Source organism: Leopardus geoffroyi, chromosome D3 (genome assembly GCF_018350155.1).
Source record: "Leopardus geoffroyi isolate Oge1 chromosome D3, O.geoffroyi_Oge1_pat1.0, whole genome shotgun sequence".
Taxonomy (NCBI): domain Eukaryota; kingdom Metazoa; phylum Chordata; class Mammalia; order Carnivora; family Felidae; genus Leopardus; species Leopardus geoffroyi.
The window spans coordinates 49,459,274-49,484,282 of NC_059339.1; the positions used below are offsets into that span (position 1 = coordinate 49,459,274).

Consider the following 25,009-nt stretch of genomic DNA (forward strand, 5'->3'; position numbering starts at 1 on the left):
TTATGCATTAACATATATATATAATATATATCAAATACATATAAAATGTTTCAGTACTGAGCAGAGTGCCCAACATCCTTGATGTTTAATAATGTTTGCAGAAAGGGGCACATGGGTGGCTCAGTCGGTTAAATGGCCATCTTCGGCTCAGGTCATGATTTCACAGTCTGTGAGTTTGAACCCCACGTCGGATTCTGTGCTGACAGCTCGGAGCCTGGAGCCTGCTTCGGATTCTGTGTCTTCCTCTCTCTCTGCCCCTCCCCTGTTCGTGCTCTGTCTCTCTCAAAAATAAATTAGCATTAAAGAAATTTAAAAAAAATGTTTGCTGAACAAAAGTGAAAGTAGCTACATGGTTTCATGACTTATCTTTGGCAAAATTGTGCAGTATGTTTTTGAATTTAAATTTAATCTAGCATTCTCTGTCTTCACCTTCATCACGACTCTTTCCTCCCCCACAGTCACTTTTGCTTCACCACTGTCAACCAGAGATCAACTGCTGACTCATCCCCAGTATTGCTTAGCTTATAATACTATACCAAGATTTTGGTGGTTCAAGGGACAGAAGTTCTTATAACAGTGGTATAATAGGAATGATAGGTAGATGGAAAATACTTTGGTTGGGCATGGAGAGGCTTCCTGGCACTATCACTATTATTCCACAAAGGTAACGGGACGGAGAGCTGAGATTTTCTTTCTGTACTACAGCAAGAGAGGAGAGACTAAGACTTGTCCATCTAACTGAAGTGACAAGCCTTGCTACATTTGCCTGAGGGGCTCACTGTGTTTCAGGATCTGACCTAAGTTATGGAAAATCTTAGAACCAAAGTATTAATAACAAGAAGCCTTATTTATGTCTTTTTTCATTGTGTGAAGAGACCTCACCTCTGTCTCCCATGTCACCTACTAGTTCCTAATGAGTGGACTAAGCCAATATGCCACAACTTTTTGGCATTCATATCTGCTTATGAATAATAAAAATGCAATTCAAGCATATGCCTTCTCATTCTGTGATCCTCTCATTCTCTGCTCGTGCTCTTAATGCACAGTGTTAATGTCAAATCTGTTTGCTTTAATTATGTTAAGAGGTTACGTTGGAAGGTTATCCATTTTGTCTTTAACAGCACGAAATAGCACTTATATTATCACTGTCACTTTCCGCACATAAACAGGAACTTGATTAACAGTAGCTAACCATGAGAAAATAAATGTTCTCTTAAGCACAGACATTTTTAGTGGATAAGCACTAGGTGTCACTAGTATACTCTCAACCACAATTATCTATATCTTCAGAGGAATCAAAGCTGAGTGAGGCAGGCTGATGAAGAAATACAGGCATGCTGGGAAACAGTGGGAAGTCATACCTTTAACAAATACTATTTATTTGTTTATAACCAGACAAGTGTCTTTAAAAATATTTTAATGGATTATGGTAAAAAAAAAAGTAGGTAAGTGACTTTGAGATATGTTGGAGACCATCATTATATACACCAGAAACACGCCTGAAAAAATTGTGTATGAATCAAATATTTATAAAGTGAATTATGATTTCCTACTGATTATTTTTTAAAAATTTGGATGTGTAATCCCCCCTCATCTTCCCAATGTTCACAGTGCAGCTTCATTTTAAAATAGAAATTATTTTGGAGCTGGCGGAAATGTTCTATATTTTTAAGTAGGTGGTGATTCCACAGAAGTATACACATGAAAAAATTTATTGAGCTGAACACTTAGGACTTGACATTTTACTGTATAAAAATTATACTCCCATAAAACACTAGTAAAAATCATAATTATTCATCTTAATGTTGCTTCCAATAGCTTTTCACTTTTGTAAGCAGATATTCTGTGCTTAAGTAATTATTCTACATAACATTTGCAAGTACTTAGTCAAATGAATGCTGAATGCACCTGGTCTTTGAATGTCTTAAGATATGCCTCAGGGCTAATTCCCACATCTTGGAACTGCTCCTTACTCAAGAAGGACTGAATTTTTAATATTTAAGGCACCACATTGGTGATTTTCACATTGGTATGGAATCATTTTGTTGGTTGCATAATTGACCCTTTCAGTGTGAAGAGATTTAATGGATGTGAACAGGTATACTATTGCTTCAGTAACAGTTGTTTTAAATTGTGTCCATTACTTTGTCTTAAAGCAGAAATATCAGCATGCTCCAAAAGTATTGTTTAAATTAAATTATGTATGTGAAGTTCTCTTAAAGCTCAGGTATAAATGCAATCTGCCGAATACTTTTGCCTCAACATAGTTTATCAGCGTAATTATGTGAGCCTTACCTTTTGGACTTTTTAAAATAAACTGGGTAATTAACCATTTTATTAAATATTTAAAACTAGAATTGAAAGTCTGGATAAAATTCTTTCAAGGAAATTCTTTACGTGTGCTTAAAACAACAACAACAACACACGATATACTCAATCATTCCATGCTTTACTTTGTTCTTTTTAACCAAACCATTTACATCTTGTCGCCCAAAATGGCGTATCTCTTTCTTGATTTTCAGTTTCCTTGTTTGGGAGAAGAAAAAGGAATGGATTCCTCACCTCCTATTGCTCAACCCATGTGTTGGATCTATATTGGTCTTTGAGAGTGACTGTAATGTCTTCATCTTGCCTATTGACTCAAATTCCAGCTCACTGATCCTCAGACTCTAGAGTCTTGAAACTTCCCTTTCACTTTTTACACTTTTCCCAAATGGTTCTATACCTCTAACTATGCTCGCAACAACAGTTTAGACCTTCTCCATTCTTCTTAGCCTTGGCTCTCCACAGTTTTCATACTATATTTATAATCTACCAGTTCTATGAACTGGTGTCTTGCTTCTCATCTGAAACTTGATTCCCAACTACTTTGGAGTGAATACCACCATGGTACAGAATTCTGTATGCTCCTCCTTCACTCTAGAAGACAGAAGTGCCTCACCTATCAGGAAACAATTCGGGGGGAGGAGGGGAGGGAAATATATACGTGGTCATACACGTATACATATATATATATATATATATATATGTATATATATATATATACACATATATATATATATATATATATGTATATATACGTAGTACCTAGTATGTGCCAGGTACAAAGCTAAGGAATGGGATAGCAATATAGGTTTAGACATGAGTCCTAATCTTAGAGACCTTACAATATTCTGGTGGTTGTATACACATAAACTAATCATTTTAATATTGTAACGGATGCCTCCAATACACTAATCTTGTCAATTCCAATAGAAGAGATAGAAGATAATATATTTGCTGCAATCATCTAAAAGTAAGCAATCTTCTTCATTTGTGAGACAAAAGATTGAGAAAGGACAGTTATACAACCATGATGATTAACTCTCATATGGACATTCCTATTGGAGTGGATAAAGAGATCATGCCAAATTGGGGATAATAAGCCAATCACAAATGAATACACACATGCTCACACACACACACGCGATGACAATGAAGACAGAAGTCAGGTGGTACCCACCCTGTGTACTGAAACCACTTCAGTGGACAGGGCTGTGAAGGACAAGATTTCTTTCTGTTTCCCAGGTGCCTCATTACTTTTGTCCAGCATTTCCAATCCCATTCTATTTGGTAATATGCTATGGGAGAGAAAAATGTTAAAGAGTATTTCTTTTCTTTTCTTCCTTCTGAATTTTTTTCTCAGAGAATTGCATTTCCTACAGGATTCCATTGGTAGTCCACGGTGAAGACACAAAAGAAAGAGAAAAATGTAGAAGAACAGCTTACAGGAATGATGAACAAGATGTATTGTGGAGTTAGGGGTCATTGTTGTCTGGTACGGCTATAGATGGAGGCCCCACTAGTGTGTTTTGGAAGGTTGCCGCCATTACTCAGGGCACTCTGTCAGCTCCGGGCATGATGCGGATCCCTGATGCTCCCACGGTGCTGTGTGCCACACGTTCTTGTGTCTCAAGGGCAGACCCAGGCAGGAGAGAGAAGCGTCTGGAGTTGGCAATATGAAAGATAAGTTTGTACTTGATGACACAGACCAAGGAATGATAGTTTAATATCAATCATCACAGACAATTGCAAAAGAACTGGATGTTCACACACAGAAGATATATTACCCATTAGGAGGCAAATCTATCACAAACAGTACCCCAACACTTACTGACTGAAAACTGAATAAGCATCATATCTCCAAGAGCAAATAAGTTCAAATAGATGTGTTTGTCGAGATGAAATTGGGTTGACCTTCAAGTGCCTTGTACTTTTGGGGTAGCAGCAATAGAATAGCATCATTTAGGGCTTCATTATCATAAATAGGAGGGAAACTTTTGGTATTGTTATGAAGTGCTAGTAGTCCTCAACCTTATTTCATCATTGACATGTATATATATCTTTTTGTTCTTTTCTTTTTACTGTTTGCAACACATATGCATCCACACATTGTAGAATCTGGAATGTTAACAGAACCTCAGAGATCATCCATCCGGTGCCCCAAACCTTGCTCATAGGAGAATCACCACCAGGGAGGGTGGGGTTTTCAAAATACAGATTCCCTTGGTTTATCCTTAAAGATCTTTGGTAATGATACTAGTTTCCTTGGGCTGCCAAAACAAAGTGCCACAAACAGAGTAGTTTAAAAGAGCGAAAGTTTACTGTCTCACAGTTGTGGAGGCTGGATCTGAATCTTATAAAGAAATCTTTCCATGATAAAGAAATTGTGGTTTATATACACAATGGAGTACTACGTGGCAATGAGAAAGAATGAAATATGGCCCTTTGTAGCAACATGGATGGAACTGGAGAGTGTGATGCTAAGTGAAATAAGCCATACAGAGAAAGACAGATACCACATGGTTTCACTCTTATGTGGATCCTGAGAAACTTAACAGAAACCCATGGGGGAGGGGAAGGAAAAAAAAAAAAGAGGTTAGAGTGGAAGACAACCAAAGCATAAGAGACTCTTAAAAACTGAGAACAAACTGACGGTTGATGGGGGGTGGGAGGGAGGGGAGGGTAGGTGATGGGTATTGAGGAGGGCACCTTTTGGGTTGAGCACTGGGTGTTGTATGGAAACCAATTTGACAATAAACTTCATATATTGAAAAAAAATCTTTCCATGACTTTCCCTACGTCTGGTGGTCACCAGCCATCTCTTGTAGTCCTTAGCTTGCAGGGGCATCACTCCACTCTGCCTCAGGTACCACATGGCCTATTTTCCTGTATGTGTGTGCCTCTGTGGCTCTTTTGATAAGGACACCAATTATATTGGATTGGGCCCCGCCATATGCCAGTATGACATCATCTTACCTAATTACATGAGCAATGAACCTATTTTCAAATCAGGCCACATTGTCAGTCACTTTAACATACCTTTTGTGAAGGACACGATTCAACCCATAGCAAAAATATTGGAATGGGATTGAGAATCATTCAGGTGATTTGGTCATGGCCATATTTGAGACCTGCCGGACAATCAGTTCAATTCTCTTCTTTTACAGAAGAGCAAACTGAGGGCTAGATGTATCTGGCAACTTTTAAATGAGAGTCAGAACATGCACAAACCATTCACATACTTATGTAAACTGTCACCCTCTAGATTCCCACCTTGATTACTTTGATAACAACAACGCTTCCTTGAATCTGGATTAAGATTACTTAGTATTTGTCAACTTTAATAAAAAGCTCTGTAGCTTTTTTTATTTTATATTTTGATTTTGAAACCTACTACATAATACTTAACCCTAGAGTCTTACATTAAAAAAACAATTCTGGTAGCAAACTCATTCAGGTATTCAAGCAAGGCTGGTATGAATGTCAAATGGATCAATAATGGTAGAGAAATATACAAATGTGTAGACATATGTATTTTATCTAAATCAGTAAAACATTTTTTTCAGACTTGATGGATTCTTTTCCAGATGTGGATACTACTGGAGGCAACACAAATGGTGGCTTAAATGTCACTGATTTAAACAACATGGTGCTTAGGCACCTAGAGCGTATGTATATAAAAACTGAACAATGCATGTGATGTGGGCCTTGTACACTTCCTAATGTATCTGTCTCTCAAAGTTCCCCTCTTCAGCTATGCTCTGAGTCAGGAAGTTTTATTAGGTAGTAATAAAATGGATTCAGAAACAGGGTTTATAGTTCAGAGGGTAAGGGTGTAAGACTGCTTTCTGTTCCTTTGGAATTATGCATACACTGTCATGAAAAGGAGTAAAAATTTGGGGACTATGTCACAAAACTTGGGACACGGGGTGCCTGGGTGGCTCAGACCGTTAAGCATCTGATTTTGGCTCAAGTCATGATCTCATGGTTAGGGAGTTCAAGACCCGCATTGGGCTATCCGCTGACAGCTCAGAGCCAGAAGCCTGATTCAGATTCTGTGTTTCCCTCTCTTTCTGCTTCTCTCTCTCTCTCAAAAATAAACAGTAAAAATAAAAAAAAAACCTTGGGACAGAAGAACCAATAGAATGAAGGATTAATATGGAAATCGTGACGACTGCCCCCAAATATGCTGAAATTCCAGTGTCATCTATAAGAGAAAAGGAAGGCAAGATTGAGATCTCTGTTAAATGATGTATGATCAAGGATATTGATTCAGAACATAATCTCACATCCTGTTTATTCTCTGCTCCATTCCCTCCAATAAACAACAACAACAACAAAAACCTTAAAGACTTGACCACTTTTCTTAGTATAACAATAAAGATGTTGAATAGACAGGATTTTCAATTGCAGGAGCATAAGCAGGGACAGTGTACTCTCTGAGGACAAATATTTACAACCAGCCTGCAAAATTATTGGGATTGAAGGGCACTGATTTGTATGTGCATACGAATAGTTCTGAATGCATTTAATGAAGAGAAATGGCCCTGAAAAAAAAACCAGGCAATTTACACACGGGAAAACTTGAAATTTGTGACATGTAAATTGGAAGTTACCATCTTTTCTGATCGTAAGGTTGCCTCAGATTCATTTCCGGAAAGCTGAAAACTTAGAGTGTGGTATGAGCAACTTGTTTATAGAATGGGATGGCATGCAAAGCATAATACAAATATTAATCAAGTCACTTTCAGAATACCAGCGGTTGGCCTTCAGATGATAGTATGGAGAAAATTCTGAAGGGGACGAACAAAATTAAATATTTTGAGAGACATTTCCAACCTCAGACTGAATTGAGAGTAAGTGGGAAAAACAATGAAAGGTAAATAGCGAATAGCACCAGGCAGAGGAGGCAGTTCTATGGAGCATAGATCGAGGAGGAAGGAGAGGAGATAATGTGGACTCGGTTCAAGAACACTGTCAGGCAGCACATCTCAGGTGGAGGTCTGTGGACCACAGAGGCCAGCATCAGAATCTCCGCCACGTTTGTTAAAATGAAAATTTCTGAACCCTACCCTAAACCTACTGAATCAGAATATTGGTGATCCGTAGGTTTCATCGAGTTCCCTCCCCCAAGTCCCTGGATGGTTTGTATGTACCCTTAGGTTTGAGAGAGAGCATCTTAGATTTTATAAAACATAAAGAGAGGTTCAGAGGTGACAGCTATAGAGAATATAAAGAAGCTGTATGGGCTGGGACGGAATGAGGAATTATAGTGTATAATTGAAAAGGTTTATATGAACTTCTTTAAAGAAAGAGAAAAGAGAAAGAGCAAAGAGCAAGTTCATGGACTGACACTTGATTCCCGGAAAGGAAAATGAAATCAATGATTTAGAGGCGGGTGCTCACAGTTCAGGAAAGAGGGTGGTTTGATCAAACTTGTAAAGAATGGCAGTGGCTTGCGATGTGCCCTTATCACTGAATTCCACACAACTTCAGAATATTGCTTGAGCAAACTTTGGGGGTGGGTAGCTTTGAGTGGCATACAAAGAAAATAATATGAAAAAGCCAGCATATGAAGGGAGCAGTTTCTGTTACTGCCATGGGCCTCGTCAGCTAGTGAACAGCCATGTGTCCTCTCCTATGTGTGACCACTGTTGTCTACCTGCATTCAGACTTCTGTGAAGGCTTTCGGCGACCTTTGCCCTCCAATCTTAGCACTCACTACTTTATAATTTAAATAATCTCCTATAATAATAGAATAATTGCATTGAAAGAAATAGAATTTCTTGAAATTCTATTCTATTGAAAGAATAATAGAATTGAAAGAATAGAATGATAGAATTGAAATCCTCACTAAACAGCACTGCTAGGACTAAGGCTACAGGTCGGTTCTGAAATAATGCTTGAACATCTGAAACTTTGAAACAAGACTTAAATGCAATAAAGTGTGACAAAGAAGTCCCCGAATCCACTATCTGTAAATTTCACAGGAAGTCTGTTGTGAAACAATTGTGGAGGCATTGCTGAGTAGAAAAATATGAATGGGAAAATGTACCACAACTGTCAAACCTTACGTGCTCCTATACGCTCCCTCAAGTTTACATTTATTTACGTGAGAGATTTTTTATTACATAAAAACTTAAATTTTAAATTTCAGAGGCCTTCAGGGATTCAGCCCTTGTGATGCAACTCTCCAGTGTTGCTGGGACAAAAAGTATCTGATAGGAAGTTTTTTAGACAGTTTGCTGAGAAGGAGGACCCACCATGGGGCTTCGTGTGTCATATAAAGCCTCTGAGTGAGGGAGAGAGCGTTGTACTTTTTAAAGTAGCATGGCACTTTTAGGGGCACCTGGGTGGCTCAGTCGGTTGAGCGGCCGACTTCGGTTTAGGTCATGATCTTGTGGTCTGTGAGTTCGAGCCCCATGTCTGGCTCTGTGCTGACAGCTCAGAGCCTGGAGCCTGTTTCGGATTCTGTGTCTCCCTCTCTCTCTTCCGCACATGCTCTGTCTCTCTCTCTGTCAAAAATAAATAAACATTAAAAAAAAATAAAATAAATAGCATGGCACTTTTAGAGAGATCTTTATGACAGCTGAATGGAGGAGGGCACGACTAAAGGGAGAATAACCTGTTAGGGGACTCTAGTTTTGGGATTAGCTCAAAGAAGATCGGGATGTGACTGGGTCAGTGGTGGCAGTTTTGGGGAAGAAGGCATAACTTGCAAAGTACTGAGCCAGTCAGCCAACAAATATTGAGTGAATGCCTACTGTGTGCCAACACTCATTCTCTGCCTTAAAATCCACAGCACTTAGAGTTTGACTGGATGCGTTTGGTGCCAGAGTAGCTAACAATCCACTTAGGGGAATACGAGAAAAAGCGAACTTTCTTCTAAATGAGAAGTCGTGCAAAGGCTATTTAGACCAGTGGGTGTTTGAATTTGGCCAGAAATGAAGGGGAAACTTTTAAGAGGAAGACATGGAAGACAGGGGTGAAGCTGGCTGAGCCGACCAAACCAACAAACCAAGGCCTGGATGTGGGACATAGAGTTCAGTTCGTAGGATGTGAAGCCAGCCTGTCTAATGGAAGCTTTGGGGTCTTACTGGTTTTAATGGAAGATTAAGCTGAATGTTTATATAAGGAATATATTGGAAAGATTTTTGAAGGACTTTGGATTTCATTCTGAATGCAGTGAACGGTTACTGCAACATTTCATAACAAATTCTAGATCACACTGAATAGGAAAAATAAAAGTTGAGATTAGAATTGTGCTATAGTTTGAGTCCGTCCTTGGTATATAGAGCTTCTTGGCTTAAAGATAAACTTCATCTTTTATCAGTTATTCAATGATGGTTCTTTTGCATATTTAGTGTTTCTGGTAGACTGGGTATCTTTTTATAACTTACACAGTATTATTATCTAGGATAAGAATTTTATACTGTCCCAACACCCACCCATTTTCTCCTGTGTAAAAGACTTTGCTTGGATATGTCAGATTACATTATAATACAGTTTGATAGAAATCTACTTTTACTTGTTCTGAACCACCACATCATGCTATTTTCTCTCTCATTGCAAATGTGTATTCCATATCAAGTGCTAGTTACATTTCAAAGAAAGAAATCATTTGCATTAAATCAAATATTACATTATTCTTCCTCTTTCAAAAACATAAAGCAGGTATTTAATCAAAAGGAAGACATTGCCAATTTCAGATCTTTCCTGTCTTTTAATTTGCAGCTTATACATTCCTACCAAGAGCTCATTCTGTTTTATTCTAATATAACTAATAATTTAAAACCATTTGAAAATCATCTTTAAGACTAAGATTGAAAACTCTTGTTTACCTATTTCTATTCAATTTTTGCCTAATAGTGTCTCAATTGGTCTCCTGCACATTGTAGTGGGCTGTGCCTTAAAGCAAGAGCATAAATTATCTTTTTCTAAAACCTTATTCAGAACTTACTGCCTTTAGAAAACCTTCAAGGATTGATTTTGGGCTACAAGTTTTTTGTTCTGCTCAGGGCCACCTCAGAACGTAGTCATTTTGTGCATTTCCAAATCCCACCTCCTAGTCAGCAGCACCCAGCAGCACCGGCAAGAATCATCAAGCGTCTGAAACCAACCCCTCCCACTATGACACAAATGCAAACACACAGAAGAGTCAATCACTAATAACTCCAAGGGACAATAGCTAAAATAAACATATGACAACTGAATAGATTGTAAGTTCCTTCTAGGTAAAAATATCTTTTCATTTATATTGAGTCCATTATAGAACGTAAGCAGGTAACATTTTATACACTTCTCATGTACTCCACCAAGTTCAAGGCAATCCTGAGCTGTATGATGAGAATAGGTTTTAGTGGGGACGTGGCGGAGGAGAAATACTCTGGTTACCAGGGAACAAAGCTTTTGTAACCCTCTCTGAGAGAGAAAGAGAACTCGTGAGGTTGGCCAGAAGAACTGCCCACTATAATGAGCTCGAGGTCATGGCCACTACTTGGAATCCCCCATCCCCCCAACCCACGGCTGAATTTTCACTATTCCTGATGGTGGCAGCACTTCTCAGCTGTTTATAAAATAGCTGGGGATCCTGGAGCTGCAGACTGATTCTCTATTGCCAGGAGGACTGACTGAAAGCATGAACAGGTAGGCAGACATCACAGGGAGGGCAGGCTGCTAGGACATCTACGGTCCCCACTCACCTCTGAGCTCCTCAGATACACAGATAAAACTAGATCGGTTATTTTGTTCGTTCTCTTATTTGTGGCATTTGGCTCTTTTTCTGGATTTATCAGAGGAGCATTCTCTTTAGCCAAGTGTTCACAGGTCAGTAACTACATAGCCTTATTGATCACTTTCTCTTTTTCTATACGTAGGTGATGAAAAACTCCCTGCTGTATGTGTTTTCTTTGGTGTTCTCCACACAAAATGTCAATCTTTCTGTGATCTATATATACAAAGAATTTGTATTTTTCCCTTTGTTAATCTTTTCATAAGATATTGATCCTTCTGTGATCCACATAGGCAAAGTAATATTTAATGGGTGATGGAAAACTAAGAAAGTGCAATAGTAATGCAGCTGCAAAATGAATGTTAAGTTGTTCATAGACAAGCCAAGCTTCCTATATTCTAATCAGGCATTTGACTTGAACTTGTACCCATAGTTATTGGAGCCACATTTTTATCAACCACCACTCTAGTGGCTGTTGTGACATTTTCAAGCTGAGAAAATGCCCTTCCATAGGCTAACACAAAAAAGCATCAGTGGTCAGTGTAGAGTGTTAACCATATATAGAGAGACCACAATGATCTTACCTGGTAGGGATCAGCCTACAAACAGAATCCCTAGTGGTGAGCTACAGTGTCCTAGAACTACTGACACGGTAGTAGAGGGACCTCATTATTACCCTAGATCGCCACTGAAAGCAATGTCTTGGAGATCAAGGATCCATAGAGAGAAATGAAGATTTTTTTAACTAAACAAAGGAGCAAAAAAGAAAGGAGATGAGTGTGAAGGGCCAGACTCTGTTACTTCAGGGACCTGTAGTCTCTGCAAAAATATGCCCAGATACCTGACTCAGAGGAGAGATTAGAAAACCAGAGAAAACCAGTGATAAAAGAGCTGCCTGCTAAGCTAATGATTAAAGAATACAGAAGTCTCCAAAATAGGCTGGTGATTAGCCATCACTGAAATACGACCTGGCCAGATACTAAGTAGCTTGGGACACACATATTTCTTAGGAATTACCAAGGAGGAAAGAGGCATAGCCAATATCCACTCCCTTTCTCTAGCAATTACTTGTCCCATCACATGAATCAACCTGCCGTTCAACAATCAGCCCCCCTCTTCCCTGACCCACCAGGAGCACTGTGACCCTTGACTTTCACCAGGGAATCAAAAGTAACCTGTAAAGAAACACTTTATTTATAACTCTTCAGTGTGGGATGCTTATATAAACAGGGAAGACTTCCTCGCCTCTCAAGCCTCAGGGAACTGGATCCGGGAAAGAGAAATGGCCCGGCAAGGCTCATCGAGTCCTCCAGGACTGCTCAGGATCAGATAGCGGACCTATGAAAGCCTGAGAACATCTGCACCCACCAAAAAGCTGTTTGTGTTACATGCAGGCTAAATGAAAAAATATAAAACAAATGGCGAGAGAATTGGCCCAGAGGTATACCCCAGGAAGGAACATCCCTACCCAAAAGTTGGGTGAGTGAGAGAAACCTGAATGAGGCGGGAGCTAGATGGAGTTTGGGACTTCATTGTAGCTCACAAATACACTTTCGACAGACTCAGTTTTCCAAATAAAACCCGAAGAGGAAATAAAGTGCATGCGAGAGAGCTAATGAAAATGAACCAGAGGATACACATAGCCTTCTCTCATGTTATCTCTACCAAGTGAACTAGGAGAGGGGATAATTTAACCATCACGAGCAACTGTGATTTCAGCAGTGTTTACTGTAAAATATGTAGCCAGTAACTGAAGCTGACACTGACCTTGGCAGAATTACTGAACAATTTTCTACCCTCCATCAATGAGCCTCCTCCATGAAGGAGTCTCACTTCTTCACCCGAGAAACTGAATCCCTTTGTTCCCTCAAATCCTTCTCAAAGCTTACAAAAAGATATTTTTGAACATTAAAGATCTATTTGTAATTAAATATAGCACACCTATCAGTATTTCAAAAAGGAAGTTATGGTATATTTTAGCTCTTTATATAATTGTATATATGTAAAATATATTACAGAAAAAAATCCTCATTGTATGTATACATTTTTACAAAGTTATTTTTTATAAAAAATTGAAGTCATAGACTGAAGGGTTAAAATTATTTAAAAACATTCTTTTTAACATGAGAAAGAATGAATAGTATAGAAGAGTTAATTGAAATATTCCTAGCTATTATTTATTACATGGCCCCTTGTAAAAGTACAATATTCTTGTACACTAGATGTATGGGAACTATAACCCCAAAGCAAAGTATTTCTTTTGAATGATCAGGTATAGGAGACAGAAAAATCTTCCCATAAATTGTTGATTGACACCTCCTGCTAAATCAGCTTTACAAACAACCCCTAGAGAATCATACGTGTTGTTGAGACATCCTCAAATTCAGAATCTGCTAACCCCATAGTAGTGAGCTACTTTGAGGAGTGGTGACAGAATATTGCAGTGAGGTAGAAATGCTCAGGTGGACACATTTGCTACAGGCAGGCCAGGAGCCAACATTCCTGAGAAACCGAACTCCAGGTCAAATGCATTGTCTTCAGCAAAGTTTTTGTGGTCTAACCGAAGGGTATTTATGACTCAGCCAACTCCCTGTATTGAGCATATTTACAGCATACTCTTTAGGGTCTTTGAGCAATGAAATGGTATTACCCGCTGCTGTAAAAAAATGTGTTCAAGCAGCTCTTGTTGAGAAGAAAAACTTTAATTTCTTTTTTTTGGGTCATATGGAATCTAGAATTGAGGTTTTTAACTTGTCATGGTAAGGGAAGATGAATGCAGGTTAAGAACATAGGCAAAAAGAATCTCTGCAGGTGTCCCCAAGATAAAAACGAATATTTTCTATCTAGTTATATATTTATCTTTGGGTTTCTTCCCACATTCTTATCAATAAGACTTTAAGTAAAAGTCTTCTTTAACTATCCAACCTCTTTTCAATTTTGCTACAAAAAAAGATGCACTGGAAGAAATGGCGCCCCCAGAGGCCAGGAGATTGTTGACAGCACAAAGAGTGAGGAGTGCACGAAGGGGACAGTACAGTCAGAGGGATACAGCGGGGACTGGAAGCTTCTCTTTCCCCTTTTCATAGTCTTTAGCCATGGTTAGGTTTCATAGCTAGGGTTTGATTGGACTGAGTGTGGTGGCGATTTTCCTCATTGCTCTTATTTAGTGTGAAATACTGTACTAGATCCTTGGAACACAAAATAAATAAGACATAGTCATCGTCTCAAGAGAGGTCGTATTTTTTTGGCTCACCTTTTTCCTCAAGAGAATTTTGACTTGAAGGATATTTGTCATGTAGCTGCATCAAAATACAAAGTAATTATTTTAAAGCAGCAATAATATTTGAAATCAAACCTTATCTAATCTCCAACCTTCTTCCCACTTCTTACTCCACATACACATAGGTAAGAAGAAGGATGGGGTCAAAAAGGGGAGGAGAAACTCTCATTTTTCATCCTAAAAAGCTTAAAGTCCAAGAGCTAATTTTTAAGGCCAAACAAAAACAACTGTTTCATCTAAATGACTGCATCAAATTGTCTGCATGGAAACCTCTTGGCCTCTTCAGATTCACAGGCTTCAGTAGAAATAAGCAGATTCCAACTGAGTGGTGTGGTTTATTCAGGAGAGATTATTCAGAGCAGCGGTTTCAAGCTAGTGGAGGTACAGTGCCATTGCCTACTTTTGCAAATACTTAGTGTTGAGAGAATTAATGGGAGAATCTTCTTTAGATCTAGAACAACCTTGGAGAAGCAAGGGGTCCTCTATGATTTCTCTTGCTTGATTTGATCAGAATCCTGAGTGAGACCAACAACTGATTTGTCAGCTTTGTTGATCATTCCTTCAGGGTTTTGAGACAGATGGCCATGTGCATCTCTGATTTTCGAAGCCAAGAGGGATTTGCCCCTCTTTTGAATCCATCGCACCCATGCATGCACTCTGGCCATACATTGGATTATAACCAGCTACCTGGGCAGCTCTTTTCACTTGTGTGAGATCTGATCTCCCTGCCAAACTACTCATCTTCCTAGTGCAGGATTCCCCAAAGTATATGCTGTAGAACATTAGTGTCTTGGGTTTTAGAAAGTTTCCCATTGAAAACATGTTTACTGGTCAAATAACTATGGCAGAGCTTGTTCTAAACAATGTGAAATGTATTTATTTACTCCAGGATTTCTCAAAATCCTGAATAAGAGAGTGAGGAAAGTGAATTCACTTTCAGACTTACTTGAATCATACCTCTACTTCTTACTAACTTTGACCTTTGGCGAGTTATTGAATCTAAGGTTTAATATACTCATCTGTGAAGTTAGGATACAAATACTAACATCACAGAATTGGTCAGTGGATTAAACAAGATAAAATACCAAAATTGGTAACATTTTCTATTCAGGGATGTAATTTGTATTATCATTTCCACATAATCATGCAATTTAGATTATATCCGTACCAATAATATATATTTATTTTTAATGTACAAACAAAGCAGAGGAGTTGTTGACAGTTTTGAATTCTACTTAATCACTCCTTCAGTAGATGCCCCATTGGAAATCACATAGTAAATCACTAGGAATTAGCTGACCATTGTGTGTGTGTGTGTATGTGTGTGTGTGTGTGTGTGTGTGTGTATGACCTTAGTGTTACACTATACTGATCATTGGTTTTTCTATTGGAATTCTATAGACCTTTAAATGGCCCTGCACTAATGATGCCAATGTATTTTAAAATACTGAAAAGGTAAACCAGTGCTTTCTGAACACAATGTATTCCCTTGCTAAGAAGCTAACTTTCATCAGAGGTACTGTCCTTTGTTCTCATATTACAGAAAGTTGAGGTACCTGGCTTGTATCTCAAGAGTCACCAGGATATCTGAGCTTTGAATTCCCAGCCACTTACCTTATTTATTGTCACACCATTCATCTTCATCAAGGTGCAATAAATATCTCTGCAGAGATCACAATCTTGGAGATAGTTCAAATGTTAGCTTCAGCCTCAAAAGAACTCAGAATAAAACGTACTCTTTTGCTCTTCAGCATTTTTCCAGGCGGCTTCATAAGAGATTACATTTCAAGGACAGACAGGACTTTTCAAATTCTTCATCTAATACTTCGTAAGCATGCCTTTGGAAAGAAGAGAGAATCATGACTATTGATAAGAAACCTGGTGACATAGTATGGTTTATATCATCTTATTATCTCCCTTTAAATGATAGACATTGCATTGTAAAAGTTACCATAGATAGGTTCTAAAGGATGGCAGCATGTAAGTATCATTATCTTTTTTGCATGAGAGATGGTATCAGATAGGAAACATATGTAAGAGCTGAACAAATATTGTTTGTTGTTTCCTATTAGACATATATAATATCAAAGGTGGGAAATTCCAAACATCTGTAGGAAAAACAGACTGTGATAAAGGTTATCAGGAAGGTATAAGCTTTATGTGGCAGAATGATTGTCACTTCAAACTACACAGTTTATGGCAGTCAACTAACCTAAAAGAAGGAATTGCACACATACAATGTGCCAACTTCATATGCCAAGTTCCAAAATGTAGAACAGAGGGCCCCCATCCTCATCAGTTTACTGTCTAACATTGGAGGCTCAAATAAGAGGCACTAGATAAAGGTGGGAAGCACACTGAAAAACTGCAGGAACTGTGAGAAGAAAAGATGTTAGTGGGCTGTAGGCAGACAAGATGGCTTCCCTGGAAAAAAAAAAAAGAACTTTGTTGGGAACTTTGACCCAGGGTAAGATCACATTGGCTAAGAAGAGGAGGAAAGATTTCTGGAAGTAGAAAAGGAATGACAAAGAGCAACGCTAGTGAAGAGCCCAGTGAACTGACTGTTGTGAGTGAAATGAATTAATAAATAAGGATCATCTTGGAAGGTAGTTTAGAGGAAGTTGAAGGAAAACTCGGAATCTATCATTTGACCTTGACGGATAGATCATGGGTGAGGTGATAGATTCTTTTGCCAAGAAATGACAGTAGGAGAGCAGGGCCACAGGAAAATAAATTGGGTAGTTATGTGCAGCATGAGTTGGAAATGAAAAGTGGGGAGGGAGATAACCAGAGTGATCTCAAGTTGAGGTACTGAGGACTTGAGTGAGAGTCATGGCAGGGAGGTGAGTAGGAGATAAACAGAGAAACACTGAAAGGAAACTTTGGTGATACGTGGGTGATAATCTCAAATGCCAGTCAATGATATGGAGAAAGTATTACAGCCTAAACTTACCACATAAATTACTATAAAATTATAGGTTTTAGAATTGCACTTGAGTTTTTATTCCATTTTGCTTCTTATCAACAGTGTCATCTCAGGAAAATTATTAAACTACTTGTTCCTAACTTTCCCCAAATCTAAGATGAGATTAAAATTGTTTATGTGGAGGCTTAAACAAAATAACATGTAAAACATTGACTAAGAACCAGGCAATTAGTAGGCATTCAAGAGATATTTGCTCCTTGTTCCACTTAATTAACCCTAAAATATCCTAGAGGCAGCTGGAAACTGGAAGGTAGATTTAAGTTTTGTGGCTATAATAGGGTCTGAATGTTTGTATTCTCCCCAAACTCAAATGTTGAAATTCTAATCCCTAATGTGATGGTACTTTTGAGTTGAGGCCTTTGATAGAGGATAAGCTCATGAGAGCCGAATCCTCACAAATGGAGTTAGTGACCTCATAAAAAGTCCAAATGAGACCTCCCTCACCCATTTTGCCATGTGAGGTTAGATGGCCATCAATGAGAAGGCAGGTCCTCTCCTGCACCATGATCTTGGACTTTCCAGCTCCAGAACTATGAGAAATAAATTTGTTATTTATAAGCCATCTAGTTTATGCTATTTTATTATCGCTGCCAGAATGAACTAAGACAGGCTGGAGGTGCAGTTAGACACCGCCCACAAAGAGGTGGTATTTTGAACCATATGGGAAGTGTTCTCATTGAGGAAATAACTGAGTAAGTAGAAGGAAAAAAAAACCTTGAGTAAGTTTTGGAGAAAGCCTAAAGTGAGAAAAAAGAGGAGCTGAATAAAGATGAGTAGTAGGTTTGAAGTGTGCTTAGTATAGCATTTAGAACCTAGTAACCACTGGAGGTATCTGGGTGGCCTGGTCAGATAAGTGTCCAAACTCTTGATTTTGGCTCAGGTCATGATCTCATGGTTTGTGAGACTGAGCCTTGCCTTGAGCTCTGTGCTGACAGCGCAAAGCCTGTTTGTATTCTTTCTCTTCCTCTCTCTCTGTCCCTACCCTGCTCTCTCGCTCTCTCTCTCTCAAAATAAATACATAAACTTAAAAAAAAAACTCACAAACTCTCAATAAATACAAGCTGTTATTGTTGTTGCTATTCCTATTATTATTATTATTATTATTATTATTATTATTAGAGATGGTCAAAGATGTGGCGGTGAACTTTAGAGAGAATAAAGGCATAATAATCAAATGAAGGAGAAAAGTCAAAGTAACCTCCAGTGGTCTATGTTGCAATAAACTGAGGATGAGGACTATAAAACCATTCCATTCAAATGGAAGCAGTTGGTGACCAAACGCCTGACTTTTATAATTCTTGTCTGTAGTTGACATGACTTCATGATTTTGGAGGAAGACTATGCTCACATAGCTACCTGAACTGTGAATGATATATTATTCATTCACCATCACCAAAAATATCTCTTCAACAGATATTCTACTTGCCACAGAAGGAAGAGAGACTCAGGGTCTTTAAAATAAAGGACACCAGCAAGTGATTTTAACATAGGGGAAAATATGAAACTATGAATTAACAAAAAATACAATTTCCTGTGATGATTTTTAATAGAGCCAAACACCAAATATTGGCTTCCCTTGTGTTAGAAAATGAATAAACACTATTGCAATGACCTGAAGGCTTGGATAGAGAGAATAAATAAATTATTGACACATGAGGAGTAGACAATTCTCCATCCACAGTTGAGCTTTTCATTCTTTGTGAAGCAGATGGTCTAAATAAAGCAGCCAAAAATAACAGGTGGGTTTTATTGCATTAAGCCACTGAAAACTCTAAGCATCTACAGTTTAAATCATGTTTAAAATAGTAAGCCTTAAAAACCACCTTTGAAAATAATCTTTCATATTTATACAACACCTTTGTCCACCTTATATGATATCAAAACACAAAGACCAATGAGTATATGAACACATATTTAGGGACAACAAGGGAGAGACAGATTGGAAGAAACAGCTGCTCTTTATGGAAATGGTTTAATGCAGGGCCATTAAACCATGTTGATAGACTCTAACTGATATGGATAACATCACCTCTTCTGGGACCAAACAAAGCTTGGGTCTAAGTCATTTCTACCATTAATATAGTTATCTCACATGTCTGACTTATCTCTATCGACCATGTGGAAGGTAACTACAAAGAATTCAAATACAATGTTTCTTCTATAATTCGCCAAACTCATACGTCTAATTTGGGAAGTTGAATTGCATTTTACTAACATCTATCCTACATCATACTATGTATTTGTCTTACATGTTTTTGTAAGTTAGATGTGATGTTGGAAGAGATTGATGAATGGGTCATCAATGGAGGAAGTAGCGTAGCTCTGCTCGGAGATGATTGCTTTTTACATAGTGTTCCTTATTAATTACATGCATTTGATGACTAGAGTTTTAAAAGTAAAAATCACGTCTCCTATCTCTCTTCCCCAATCTCCCACTTCCCTAGGATAACCACCATTAGAGTAACCTTCAGAATCTGTGCATGTACATTGGCAGTTGAAGAAATGCTCAAACCATTAAACCCACAATGAATTTTAAGAATCTTTTACATTTATAAAACATCTTCATCCTTCTTGAATAATTTAAAACCATAGACACCTTCCTGAGTATGAAGCATGAATTATAAAAAATGAGATTATGTTTCTACTTACTGTTTGCAACTTGCTTTAAAAAAAAATCAACACTGCCTCATGGATATTTTTCACTTTCCTACATGGAGATCTACTTCATACTATTTAATAGCTATGCCCTTTCTTTAGAATATATCGTAGTTTATAATCATTCCCAAATGGATAGGTATTTGTTATTTCCACTTGCCACCAAAATAAATTGCAATTAATGCCTTTATTTATATATACTTACTTGTGCAAGTTTCTATAGTATTTATTGCTAGAGAGAGATTTGACACATCAAAAGTTTTGTGGATTTTTATTTCAATGTCTTCTGGAATAACTATTTTCCAAACTTTCTCATCTTCTTGCACTTTAAATAAGTCATACTTTGCTTTTGTCTTTAAATCTAAAGTGCTTATTTATCTAGGGGACTACTATTTCTTTTATTTTTTTATCTCAGAGCTGACTGCATGCAGGGATAAATTAAGAGTTATGTACTGTTGTTGATAGTGTAGGAGATGGAAGGAAATATGGTGAAGGAGAGTAAAACTGTAAGCCATTGGCACTGCTACTAAGACATAATGATTAGTAGCATGTCTTATACTGATAAATCACCTGATGAATATGCCTCTTGGGCTTTGATTGTCAAACAAAATCTATCTTATATAAGTTCAGTACAAATATAGATGCTTGCCAAAAATGGAGGGGTGGGATTCATGCCAGTGGTACATTTGGTCAAGAAACTATTTCTGACTGACGGCAGAGAGAAGATGTGTGGCAACTTCGTTTCGTGATACTGCATGAAAAAGAAGAAGAAACACAGAATGGAGAAATATAAATAATTCAATCCTTGAGGAAGACCCTGACCGATTGGAAAAATAAAAGGAGAGCTTTCCTTGTAAGCTGGTCAGTATTCCCAGCTAGACTTTATTCTATGGCTGGTAAAAGCTCTGGCAAGGTGTTTGGCTACTGTTTTCCCTTCAAACAGGAAGAGAACGTCCAAAGTGATATACTTCTATCTCGACCCTCTGTACAGTAAAAAGTTATCCAAGGGGCAAAGTGGCCCAAACCAGCCCAGTCTTTCAAATACAGTCAAGCTACTGACTCTAACACTCCATGTTTCAATTCTTTGTGGGCAAAAAAACCCCAAAACAAAACAAAACAAAACAAAACAAAACACCCACCTTTCTAACAATAGCTATGGAGTCTTATCCTGCAGTCATACTTTCGGTATTAGGGAGCAAGAGACTCTACCCTCCACTTGTCTGGAGTGAGGTGTTTAGAAGAACTGGAAAAATAATCCTGTGTCTTAGTTCCTGCAATCTAGATTGTTCTAAGAATTTGCTTATTCCTGGGAAAAGGAAGCCCTCCAACGATGGAAGGGCTTCATAGCAATGAAGTGGCATAAAAATTTGAATTTAAACTTCTGTTGTAAGCTTTTAGGCCAAAGATGGATGAGCAACGGCATTGTTAAAATTCCATTCCCCTTTCCTAAAACCCACCGTGAACAATGAAAAAGAAAAAATAGAAGAGAAAAACTCTTCATCTCCGGTAAAACAGGGAAGTTTTACCATCTCAAACCTACCAACTACTGCAGCAGCTATGCTCATATCACAAGAGCATTTACCTTGTTAGGTCTCAAAGAAACTGGGAACATTCTGATAACTCCTGAAAAGATCCATCTCAAAGGGTAGATATAGGATTCAAAGAAAAAACTGTATGATAGTGGTTGGAGAAAAAAAATGAGCTGACACAACTAACAGAGAAAATATAAGAGAAAATTTACCCATTATAAAGACGAAAGTCACATAAGGAATAGTAGTAGTACAAATCAAAAGGGCACATTCTTTTAAAAATGCAGACAGAATCCTCTGACACATCTTGTCAAAGTTGCTGTACTTTGACAATCCGGAAAATAAATATGAGCACGTGACAAGAAAGGCAAATCGTGTACAAGAGGTAAAAATGGTATTGGCTACAGGTGTCCCCAAAGCAACATTCAATTCCTGAAAACAGTGAACAATATCTACAAAGTTTCAAGAGAGTGATCCAATAGTGTTCTCAAATGAAAGGCAACAGACATATCCACCTAGTTGGCAAGTTTGTTAACAACTTAAAGACCAAACCATTCCTGAGTAGAATGAATACCAGGCAGACATGAGATGAAACATAATAAAAACTCAGATATGGAGAAAACATGGTAAAAAACACGGCAGTAAAGGGGCCCCTGGGTGGCTCAGTCAGTTAAGCATCAGACTTCAGCTCAGGTCATGATCTCACAGTTCATGGGTTCAAGCCTGCTTTGTATTCTGTGTGTCTCTCTTTTTGTCCCTCCCCCACTCATGCTCTTTGTCTCTTTGTCTCTCTCTCTCTCTCTCTCTCTCTCAAAAATAAATAAATAAATAAACATTAAAAAAAAAAACTTCAGTAAATAGTGAATCAATTTAAATCCAGAATTATGGGAATTATGGTTTCCAACCGAAATGAAAATAGATACTATTTAAAGTAGAAATGTAACTTTTTATAAATCCTTTAAATATTAAAATGTAATAAATTATCCTTCATTTTTAAAAATTAGTTTATTTTGATAGAGAGATCACGTGTGCATGCATGCGTGAGCAGGGGAGGGGCAGAGAGAAAGGGATAGAAAGAACACGCTCTGCACTGTCATCACAGAGATCCCCGTGGGGCCCAACTCCATAAACCATGAGATCATGAGGTGAGCTGAAATCAAGAGTCAGATACCAAACCGACTGAGCCACCCAGGTGCCCCTAAAATGTAATAAATTTTAAAATATTGAGTATCTCTTGGGGAAACTGTTATTTCAGTTTTACTTCAATTTATTTTTTTTTATTTAAATTCTAGAATTCATTTCATTTTAAATAGTATATATAGCATGATCAAACTTTTCTTTCTTCAAATGACTACTTTCCTCCTTGAGGGTTTTTTTTTTTATGTTTAATTATTTTTGAAAGAGAGAGACAGAGCATGAGTGGGGGAGGGGCAGAGAGAGAGGGAGTCACAGAATTTGAAGCAGGCTCCAGGCTCTGGGCTGTCAGCACAGAGCCCGATATGGGGCCTGAACTCAGGAACGTGAGATCATGACCTGAGCCAAAGTTGGATGCTTAAACAACTGAGCCATCCAGGTGCCCCAGTATGACCATACTTTTTACTCTATTACCTATTGATTTCTCTATTAGGAGATGTACAAAGTGATATTCGTAGAAGAGTAACTAGAGTGATTTGAAGGTGGTGGGGATGGGTATGGGGCAAAATTTTCTGTTGTACTTTTCCGAACTCCTGGACTTTTGTTAACAAGCATCTATTAACTTTGTATAAAAATGAATTTTCTTAGCTTCAATTCTTTTAAGATGGGAAAGGAAGTCAGAAAGAGAAGGGAATAGGGTAACAATTCTTTACACTTGTTCTAGAAAACCATAATTTAATCACTGACTTCAAAATCAATTTAAAAATTTGTTACAAAATCAGTTTGTAAGTTATTTAATGAAAGGTCAAAATTTTGGCATGCCTATAATCTAAGAACCTCTTAATATTGTGTTGACGTTTCACCATGAAAATAAAATGTTCTTCACTTTTGTCTAGATTGACTACTGTTTCCTATATATTTAAAAAAAAATTTTTTTTACATTTATTTACTTTTGATAGAGAGAGACAGACCACAAGTGGCGGAGGGGCAGAGAGAGAAGGAGACATAGAATCCCAGGCAGGCTCCAGGCTCCGAGCCTGACGTGGGGCTCGAACTCACAAACCACAAGATCATGACCTGAGCTGAAGTCGGATGCCCAACCAACTGAGCCACCCAGGTGCCCCTACTGTTTCCTATATTAATGACAAAAATATTAAGTCAATCAAAAATGAAAATTATTATAGCTTTTCAACTACAGAACTGAATTAGAGAAAACCTTATCATTTTAATTCTATTTTGGGGGGGTTACTTATATGTTTTGAGGGAGAGAGAGACAGAGAGAGAGTGGGGGAGGAGCAGAGAGAGAGAGAGAGAGAGAGCGAGAGAGAATCCCAAGCAGGCTCTGTGTTGTCAGCGAACCATGAGATCATGACCTGAGCCAAAATCAAGAGTTAGATGAACTGAGCCACCCAGGTGCCCCTATCATTCTCCTTTTAAAAATTTATTTTTCACTTGGTTTAAAGCCAAAATAGTTCAATGACAAAGTAACAAGGGAATTAAAATGGCTGAGTTTAAATAGACAGGTGGATTTTGATGTAGTATCTGAAGCTGAAACTATGTTATAAAACTCAGATGATCCCATTTGTCCTGTTGAATTACTAAGCCTTTGCTTCTCATGAGCAAAGCATTTCACCACTGTATTAAAGAATTTTAGTAACACCCAACAACTGCTTGTGGCTGAGAGAGACAGACAGACAGACAGATGGAAAAAGACAGAGAAAGGCAATAGAATAAAAATTAAAAGAAGAAATGAAGTATTGTCTCCCTTTTATAAAACCTCACAAAGCTCATTTAGGCCCGTTCATTAGCAAATTCAGCAACAAATAAAAGACAAGAGAGAAGAGCATAATGTAACTTTCTGAGATTATGTAATGATCAGATTCATGAAATGCTAAAATAGGGACTTTACTCTTCCTCCCCCCATTCCTTATAGTTGAGTAATGACCAGCAGGAATGTCGGCAATGGCCACTGATGACCTTAATGGGTCTCTGAGTGGTCCAGGAAATGTAATTTCAGAGCAGAGAATGAAAAAATGTTCTATCTTCTCTTTCTTCCAAAAGGTTTTATGAAGTGCTTACTGAGTCCCTGGAACTATCTAAAGTGTGATATTAATCTATTTAAGCTGATACAATTGCAATTCCTCTATAACAGTGGTTTTTTAATTTTGAGACCAGGGATCTACTGGTCTATAAATAAGCTTCAGAGGGCTCATGAAATTTCTACATTTCTATATACATGATATATTGAAGAGAGAATTCAGAGATTGCAAACAAATACTCTAGAAGCTGTTTATCTAAATGATACTGTAAGAGAAATAGTTTTAAAAAATCCATATACCTATATTAAATAAAAAAAAATTTTTTTTGAAATG

At 37.9% G+C, this 25,009-nt stretch overlaps 1 long non-coding RNA gene across 1 annotated transcript in view; it reads right to left on the reverse strand.

Annotated features, from left to right (window-relative positions):
• LOC123588147 overlaps window positions 1-25,009 on the reverse strand; it is a 79,617-nt gene that overhangs the window by 16,459 nt on the left and 38,149 nt on the right. The window contains exons 3-5 of the long non-coding RNA XR_006707732.1: window positions 15,948-16,171; window positions 3,769-3,984; window positions 3,503-3,620 (exon numbers count right to left, since the gene is read on the reverse strand). This is a non-coding gene — a long non-coding RNA (uncharacterized LOC123588147). The remainder of the gene's footprint in view (window positions 1-3,502; window positions 3,621-3,768; window positions 3,985-15,947; window positions 16,172-25,009) is intronic.